We start from the raw sequence: 9,943 nt of genomic DNA on the forward strand, positions 1-9,943 counted from the left end.
TGGTTTCAAAGAAGATTTATGGCATTCTGCAGGATCATTTGGTTGTAGCGTAAGGCACAGTAGTAGTAATTTTGCCAAGTACTGTATTGTGAGCTATTGATATTGTTACAATTTGCCCTAACCACTCTGCACGGACCTAACTTCCGTAGGTGGTCCCAGGGTCTCACGTGCTTCTAACCACTGTGCATCTGGGTAGCAATTGCTGGAACAGTCAGTTGTGTTCCCTGGTGCAGGTCCCACCACAGGATCATCAGAGCTTCTGCCAGCACCACTGGGTTTTTGCCCTGCAAGCCTCTCTACCATGTCAGGCCATCAGTGGTCTGAAGACCGAGCATAGTTGCCATAATCAAGAACATGAAAAGGTTGGCTGCAGCCTGGTTTTTAGCCAGCCAGCAATATTTCTGCAGTTCCCTATTCTTGCAGCCACAGAGGCAAGAGAAAAGACAGAACATTTCTCCTGAGATGAAGCAGAGACTTCTCAGATGCCAGGAGCTTCCCCTCCTCGGAACACAAGGCCACCAAAGCAGTCTGCGTTCCACAATTTTAATTTTGTATTTTCTTTACTTTCTGCTCACTGACCTCCCTCTCTCACAGCCCTTCAGCTGCCAGTCTCTCCACCCATCACAAACCCCTTCTTTCCACATCTTTCATTCCTGGCTCTGCAGATCCATATATCATTCACACCAGCATTGACCTTTTCAATCACAAAAATGCTGACTGGTGTTCTTTCTGAAGAAAAACTAAAAATACCTGCTAATGATGTGGCTGTAGAATCACTCCTTGTTTTATGAATTAATTTCTTTCATTTTTTGTTTAACCTTTCATTGATTCTCTTTCAGTGTGAAAGTCCTTGCAGTATTTTTTTCTCAGCCATTAAATCAACACAACTCCCTGAGACATAAATGTGAATTGGTACTCAGCATTTCGGGCTTTCCTTTGCTGTCGCTTTTCCTGTATTTGCATATGGCACCACAAACACACTGTACTCTGAAAAGATGGCATTTGTATCACAGTGGGATGGAGGAAAGAAAAAAACCTTCCTTACCAGTTTCTGTCTGGGTTTGTATAAGGTCACCTTGTCACCGAGCTGTTACAGAGCCTTTCACAAGTACCTGAGTGTCTTCACAGTTTCTTTAAATAATAGTGGGTGAAATCCAGGAGGGCCTCCGGGAGCAAACTATGATGAGGACTGATTTAATGTGTATAATTTACTATATAATATCCTATTTGCCATGAATCATTGCTGCTAAGGTAGTGTCAGAAACACAGGAGTTGTGGACGTAAAGGGACCTGCATATTTTTCCTGGGGGGATGGATTACCACAGCGTCATCTGTGAAGAATTACTAAAACTTCCCTTCATCATATTGTCCCCAGGCATATATACATACATATACATATATATACACATACATGCATGTATAAGTAGGTGGGTATGTATATATGTATACACACACGAGGGGTAATGGTTTTAAACTGAAAGAGGGTAGATTAGATGTAGCAGGAAGAAATTCTTTACTGTGAGGGTGGTGAGGCACTGGAACAGGTTGCCCAGAGAAGTTGTGGATGCCCCATCCCTGGAAGTGTTCAAGGCCAGGTTGGATGGGGCTTTGAACAACCTGGTCTAGTAGGAGGTGTCCCTGCCCATGGCAGGGGGTTGGAACTAGGTGATCTTTAAGAGTCTTTCCAACCCAAACCATTCTATGATTGTATGATTCTATGAAATATATATATTATTATATATTGTATATTATATATATACTTATATAATGCCAAAACAGTCCTTGTCTTTAGAATTTACTTTACACATTGTTTATTGAACTATTACTCTTAATTGAAATTTGTGTGGTACAGGTTAGGAAGTTAAAGCTGCAAAGAATATCAGAAAAAAACCCAAGGTTGTGAACCATTTGCCCAAGCCACACCACCATTACTCTATAACACTTAATAATACTTAGGCACACTTAGATAGCACTTTTCATTTTCTCAACTTAAAAAAAACCCCAAAACTAATTAATTAATCTTTGCAACATTCCTGCATAGTAAGTGCTATTCTCAAATAATACCTTAATTAGCAGATTTCCAAACAGCCCAAAAGGAGATGGAGCTGTAGTGGTCGCAGAGCAGTGCTGCTGTGTGCCCGTGGTCTGACCCAGACCGTGTGCTCCCCGAGACTGCAAAGTGCAAACAGAGTAGTAATGAGTGTTTAATTACTCCTAGTCTCAATGTATTAACACTAATGATTGGGAAGTACTTCTACCCTGTGCATGTGACACAGAGAAATGATCCTGAAACATTCGGTCACGGGCATTTTGTTGAAAATAAAACAACTGATGTGCAAGTTACCGATACAGAAGAACTCTTCCACTTGGCCAGTAGGCGAGTGCCATGCTGCTGATCCCAGACCTCCTGGGTTACAAAGCCTGGGTTGCCATCTGCTCCCAGTTAATTTCCTGTGAGCTCTCATTCCTTACACCATTTCCAGTGGTTTTCCACATGTTGTTTTCCACAGGCTCTACAGGTAGGTGTTGAGCAGACCCTCCCTCCTCTGTTCAGCCACCCCTTTTTGCTGCTTTTAGGAAATTAGCTTCTGTAGGAGCAGAGCCCTCTGGCAAATTCGCTTTAAGCTGACCAACAGACATCTTTCATTGGAGGGTCTGGGAGAGACAGACAGGCAGCATGTGGTTGCAAAGACCTGCTATCTTTATGAAACTAGGCTTTTTAGGGATTCAGCTTCACTGCCTCTGTCTGCCTCAGTGTCCACTTTGTTCTCCTCAGCCGGAAAAGGACAATCCTAGTAGCTGCCGACATTGCACGCTCAAGCCAGATATCACCCACCACGCCAGGGAAGGTGCAGCAGATGGATGCTATCGCAGTCAGAGTAACAGCATCTTCAAACACTCGAGGTGACAAGAAGGAACTTGAGGCCTCATCTGCACTGTACTTTGAGAGCAATCTCAAGCCCTTGTGTGAAGCCCTTGTTCTCTGAATATCCACTCCATGTACCCTCAGGAACTGGGGCTACGATTAGGGCAAACCCAGACAGATACACAAAAGATAAACAGTGTGCTTTAGGGTGTGCAGAAAGGCCTGCAGTCACTTCCAGAAGGGCTCTGACAGCAGCTAGAAGCACAGCCTGATGGCGATTGACTGAGGCTGCTTCTGAGCTCTTCTGGCAATCTCGGGGTGAGCTCTGGTACCTCAGACACATGTCTTCTGGTACTACAAACAGAAAGCCAGAACCTCAAAGGGGAGCACATGGAGCAGGCTTCAGCAGCTTCCTCCCCAGAAACCACAGGTGTGGGATGCTCCTCCAAAGTACAGTGCTTTTTCAGAGCTCCCAAAGAGTCAGCCAGGCTGTAATGACGGTGTTCACACCTCTAGTGTGAGCAACAAGATGTGCCAGACAACTAAAAATCAGTTGATGTCTCCATTAACCATAACAGTTTGCAGGTGACCCAAAAGCTAGTGAGATCGTAATTAATAAGGTCAGCTCCCATGAGTGATGTGGTGATCACGGAAACTAAGGCTCACCTCAACAGCAGGCACTGTAAGGAAGTTAAAGGCAAGGTCATATGTGTATGAAACAAAAATGTAGGTCATAGTTATAGATCGGTACTAGGAAAAGAATGATTTAGAAAATAATTGTGAAGGTCTGATGAGTCACTAAGAGCACATGAGCTCCCAGTGTGTTGCAGCAGCCAAAAAGCAAAATGTGAGGTATAAACAATGTCATTTCCACTGAAAGCAACGGTACTGATCAGATTATTGGCTCCTCGCTTCTCATTTCCATTTCTTAAAGAATGTTGGCAAGTGTAAAAGGGTTGAGGAGAAGTCTATAATAATTATTTGAGATCTGAATAATTTCTTTCAATGAGAAGTCAAATGAGCTCAATCTCAACAAAGAGAAGATCCTATAAATACCTGTACAAAGAGACACCTGGCAGTAGAAAACTCTAAGCTAACAGGGAAAAGCCTAGAAGCTGAAAGTGTCAAATTCAGACTAAAAGTAGAGTTCATTGAGGGTACGTAACTAGAGATTTCTAGTTGGGGAATTCTTTCCAAATGAGTAATGAGTAACTTTTCATGACATATAGTTTAGTTCTGGAAGAAGCTGCAAGCCTGAGGAAGCCTGAACTTGATGAAACAGTGCAGTCCATGCTATGCAGGACATCAGAGCAGATCACTGCAATGTCTTGCTGGGGCATTTCCATCTCATGCAAGGTGTCAGCTTGCCAGATTGTCTGACCTGCACATATACTACTAGTTCACATCCAGTCTTATTCTGAAGAGAAGTAAGTTGTCTCCTGACCAGGGAACTCAGACATAGATTAGAGAGCACAAAAATCCCATCCTTGCAGTTTGTGTTCATCTCAAAATAACTCCTATTGACTTTTCGTATCTGCTATATGCCATCTTAAGCAAGCCTCATAGTGTCCCATGCCTCTACCTAAGCTCATATACACTATACCATTATCTACATGCTTCACATTCAGAGTTACACTGCAAAAAGCCACATCTAGCTGGCTGGGAAGCAGCTGTGCCTGTGGTCAACATCTGCAAGGACCATGTTTGCACCCACAGCTTCTTCAGTAAGAAGATTTGCCAACAGCAATATGAAGAAACAGCCGACATATAAAGTACAGACAGCTTTTTACAACTGAGCAGTGCTGTTTTGCATTAAAGACGCTGGAAGCTGTATACAGACATGGAAGGTCAGAAACCAGTCTGGCTGCAGGCAGGAATGGCCAGTTTTTGAGCCAAAATACATGTGATACTTGGGAGACCGTGTTGGTATCTCATGTGGTCAGCAACATTTTGCAGTCAAGGCTGTGTGCCAGAGCTTGACAAATGACAAACATCCTCCATTTCAGACCCTTCACTCACTATAGCAGCTGAAAAGAGAAAGATAGAGAGAGGGAGAGGAAGAGAGAGGACCAGGCAGGCCCTGTCTCCCTCCTCCCCACCATCCTTGGAAGCAGCCTTGGAGAAATTAGCTAAGAGCGCATGTCCAACTTATGGGGCAGACCTCTAGCTTCAGCACACTCTTCATGAGGATGAACTCTCCATGTTACTGTAGGATAAAAAGGGAGTGAGAAGAGGACATGTGAGTTGTGCTTAATGAGGCAGCTCCTGACAGCCAGAGGATGAGAATCTTCAAGGCCAGGCTGGATGGGGCTTTGAGCAACCTGGTCTAGTGGGAGGTGTCCCTGCCCATGGCAGAGGGGTTGGAACTCAATGATCTTTAAGGTCCCTTCCAACCTGAACCATTCAATGATTCTATGAATCAGCTGCCTCTAGTGCCCCAGGAGTACCTTCCAAAAGTACTTCACCTTGTCCTGAACTTGCCATCACACACAGAAAGAGAACTGCTGTCTATTCACAGGGGTGGTCTCCTGCCTTGTTTGCTTGCAAATGGTGGTAATGATTTAATACTGCTGTTTGTTGATCTTGCTCATTTTTAACAACTTCTTTTCTTCAGAATAAACAGAATTGAATGGTTGTGTCCTCCACCCTGGTCTTGTACCTCACAGCTACCATCAAATGAGGATAGACCTGCCATAATCCATAGGATGACTTCTACCCTCTGGGATATAGAACATGAGATCCTCACAGGAAGTGCTAATCTTCTGGGAAGGTGGTTGCTGGAAGGTAGTACTTCTCACTCCAGCCACAGACTTGGCAGATATTTGGCAGCATCCTGGAAGGGACAGATCTGACCTTCCTTATTGTTCAGGACAAGGTAGAGGTCTGTTATCCAAAGCACCTTCTCACCTACCACTGGTTGTTGTGTGCCATCCCATAAGATAGGGATCACACTAACGAAACCGATATTCACCTCAGTGACCATCAGCAGTAGGAGCTGGTACAATGAGCAGCAGGTACAGAGGAGAGGCCTTGATTTTTGTGTTGATCGTGTTGGCCATGAATATGATCATGACAAGGCAGATGTCAAGGGCACAGAGCAAACACCCTTGTGTCTTCAAAGTGCAATGTGCAAGAGCAGCTTTTTCACCACAGAGTACTCCTCCCACAGAGACTATAGTTGTACTATTAAACTGAACATTCCTAGCACCCTTCTCAGGCATGGACTGGCCCATCTCCTTGTGATTAAAAGCTCCTTAATCCCCAGAACATAGGCAGTCACAGGTCACCTCTTTGGTATGTGCCCTGTCCCTTACCTGCTTCTGAACTACACCTGGAAGTTGGTTGGGAGATGACTGCTTTGCATGTCCATGTCTAAAACATGCTTTGGGCCATCCATTGTAAGCAGTGTAGGTGCAGTGCCTGCGTACGTTCCCTAGCACTGTTCAGTGTACTAGTACAAACATACCCAATGTGTGTCACCAGCAGGCATCAGGAGCTCAACGCTATGACCACAGCCAGGTCCACACATTGTCCAGCACGTGGCCTTGGCACTGCAGGGTGCATGCCATGGGCCCTCTAACAATAATATGGGCACATCCAAGGGATATCTCCTGCTGGCCCAGGCTCTGTATAAGCACACAGGTGGAAACCAGGACACTGGTTTTACCCCCAAAACCCTAATGGCTTTGGATTTGGTTACCTCAGAAATGTCTGTCTACACATGAGTGGGAGTTCTGTGTAAGGAAGGCACTACTGATGGGCTGTGCTGTCGAAGGGGCTTGGATGTGGGGGTTCACTGTCCTTTACCCACCTCCTCGGAGTTACCACAGCCCAGACATGCATTTCTGGCTGCTTCAGCATTTCTTCCTTTTCCCACCCAAGCCAGAGAGTGGGCAGGACCGGAGCCCCTCTTTGTGAGAGCCAGCATGGGCAATGCACTCAGGAAAACCAGGCTCTCTTGTTAACCCCGGATAAGTCCATTTATGTGTCTATACCCTTCCCTACCCTGCAGTAAAGCTGCTGGGCAGAAGGTCTTGCCATGTCTGGTAGTACCAAGCTCAGCTTGCTTGGGCCCTCAGGTGCTGCACAGTGCAAGCAATCATAGCTTCAGTGAGCTACCCAGTGCTGGTGGCTGTATCAACAGTTAGGTGCCTACTGGTGGTCTTTGTACATCTGGAGACATAAATACAATAAGGCCACCTAAGGATAGAATCGCAGGGCATATAAACCCCTCAGCTTTGTGGTGGATCAGACTGTGTTCCCAAGGTCTGAAGGGATCCGGTATGTCACATCAGTGGTGGCAGTCCCCAAGGCAGCCAGTCACACAGTCCTGTCTATGAGGGATGATGGAGTCTGGTGTATAACAATACCATGTAAGACGGGCTTTGAAGAGGTGGTCTAGCAAACTGTATACAGTTTTATTTTCTTTTCAATAAAGGCACTTTACAATTGTACTGAGGAAACATCTGATCAGATGTTAATTCTTTCTTTGTATTATCAAAATTGAAAAAATATATTAAGCTTCTCTAGGAAACAACTGAAATAAAGCAAAGATTATTATATGTCAAATTATAACTTGCAGTAATCTTTCATCTCCACATTATGAATTCATAAAAACAGTTGCAGCATGTTTTTAATTATTAACTACCACATAATGGAGTAGGCAATACAAGATACTGGAGGGGGTTTTTTTGGTTGGGTGTTTTTTTTTTTTTTTTTTTTTTCCATATGGGAGATCTGAATTTAAATTCTGGGTATGGTCACAAGTTAAAGCAAATTCTCAAATTTCAGTCTCACCTTTCACTATCCACACAACAAAAGCCCAATTAAAAGCAACTCCTCCAGGAACAATTAGGCCTGGGACAGCGGTGCTGATGCTATACAGTTTCAAGTGCAGATCAACAGATCCGTGTGAAGGGATCTTGCACAATTCTTGCATATTAATGTCAGCAACATCACATCACTCATCCAGAAAAAAATAAAAGGAAATCTGATTACATCATTCATCTTCCCTGTCAAGTGACCCACAATGCCTAAATAAATGGGTATTTCATAACAGATACTTGTAACTAGCAATCAGAAACAGCTGGAGTGATGAGTACAATGTTTTCCAACACTGGAGTCTACTGGCTGTGTATTGTAAATTCTGTACGGGTTGAATACATTCCCTGCTCAATTACCTCTAAGTAGGATGGACATTGGATGGGTATGACTATCAGTTAAAATAAAGTTATTTTTTTATGACACTCTATTAAAGGAATCCGGGAGTGAAGGAAGATGAATCTCTCGTGATGCTCTCTGCTCTGAGGACCTTCTGCAGCACAGGGAGGACCTGCACCAGCTTTGCTGCCAGCTTGTCCCACAGAGCTCAGCTGTGGTTCAGGCGTGTGGTGCAACTGCTGAGGACACACCGTGAGCAAGGCACTGTCCTCCAGCCCTAAAGCCAGTCCCTTGCTCCACGCCGTGGAAGGCTGGGTGAGATGGGCATCAGATGACAGCGGTGTATCTGGTCATTTCTGCATTAGAAAAGAAAGACATATTTATTTTCCTACTGTTTGTTTATAGGTAAAATCCAGTTTGAGTGTTTTACATCAGTGGTGCTCAGTGCCTCTTGACATGTTACGACAGCAGAGGGGTAGAGGTTGGCTCTGTCTCTAGTGAAAAAGAGAGACTGGAGCAAGAGTAAGCCAGCCTGCCCTCATCCCCCACCTTCCACCACTGGGATCTACCCTCCAGAGGTGGAGGACTAATATCTAACAATTACATCTCCTTTAATCAAAGAAGAACATGCTGTATTCAGTCCATCATACCCTTTTTGAGAGCCCAGGTTTAGGAAGCTGGGCTGGGTGCTTCAGCCTCAGCACTAAAACCCAGCTGGCAGCAGCTCTGCCTCCGCGCCGAGTATGAGCCTGGCTCTTCTCTCAGGAACCCACAGGGTGAAAACTCAACTCAGTGCAAGAACCAAAAAAGAAATGCAGCCAGAGTACATGAATAGAAGTTGGTACTTAATGACACTTCAGATCTCATGATGTTTTTACTGTGTTTTTACACTGAAAGACAAGTTTCTGGGTGTCTGCAGATAGGATGAGATCAACTTTATGGACCACAGAGTTCTCTTCAGAAGGTTATCTTCAACAGAAGGTTATCTTCAACAGAAACAAAATAGTGACAAAACAAGCTATGCTGATAACCAGATGAATCTTTAGAAATATCATAGTGGTGCCCTCACATCAATCTCACAAAACCTAGAGGTTCACCACCACCACCATTAATTTTGCTTTTTGCACACTAGGAAATAGATTTTAGCAGGACATTGCTGCCCTACCCCTGTGGCCCTGACAAAACCAGTATGGTTAAAAGCCCTTTTCTCAGGATTTAGGTAAATTATAACTCAAGAGAAACTCACAGAGTTAAGGTGAAATGCTGGTTCTACTGGATTCAAGGGCTAGGTCCTCTTCTAGAAGGAACTCTGTATATCCACATACATGATTAGGGACTCCTGAGTACTCAGGTACTAATAAATAAACAAATGTAGTGATTTTGGCTGATTTCAACAGAGGAAGGATTTTACCTGACCTTCTATATACATTCATCTATTCACAAATATATCAATATGTATTGTATATTCGCACTGAGACATTAATGCAATTTTTCTAGGAGTGTCACTGAATAAAGAACATTTTCAGTAACATAGCTAGTCCCTATCTGTAGACCCCGCTGCTGTGGCTAAAAGGAATTAAAAATCTATTTTAAAGTCTGAGATTTGAGATGGCAGGGGTATACGGAATAGCTACTCCATCGCTCTTGGGCACACAAGGGAATTCTGACTGCGTGTGTCTTAGCACTTTTTCAGGTGCGGCTATTAAGTGGTGCATAGAAAAGGTCTCCCGTGCATGGCCAATGCTCCTCCACAGTCCTGCTCATCTCACTGTAAGAAAACCTTCGTGGACATCCCCCTGTTCCTTTCCTCTGCTTTGTCCTACCTCTTACATACCTTATAGTGGAAACTTTGTCATTCATTTTTGCCAATACACCCCTGTGAGTCCTGCACCAGCCAAGGGGCTAACAGTCAGCTCA

This window comes from Numenius arquata, chromosome 12 (assembly GCF_964106895.1).
Source record: "Numenius arquata chromosome 12, bNumArq3.hap1.1, whole genome shotgun sequence".
Taxonomy (NCBI): domain Eukaryota; kingdom Metazoa; phylum Chordata; class Aves; order Charadriiformes; family Scolopacidae; genus Numenius; species Numenius arquata.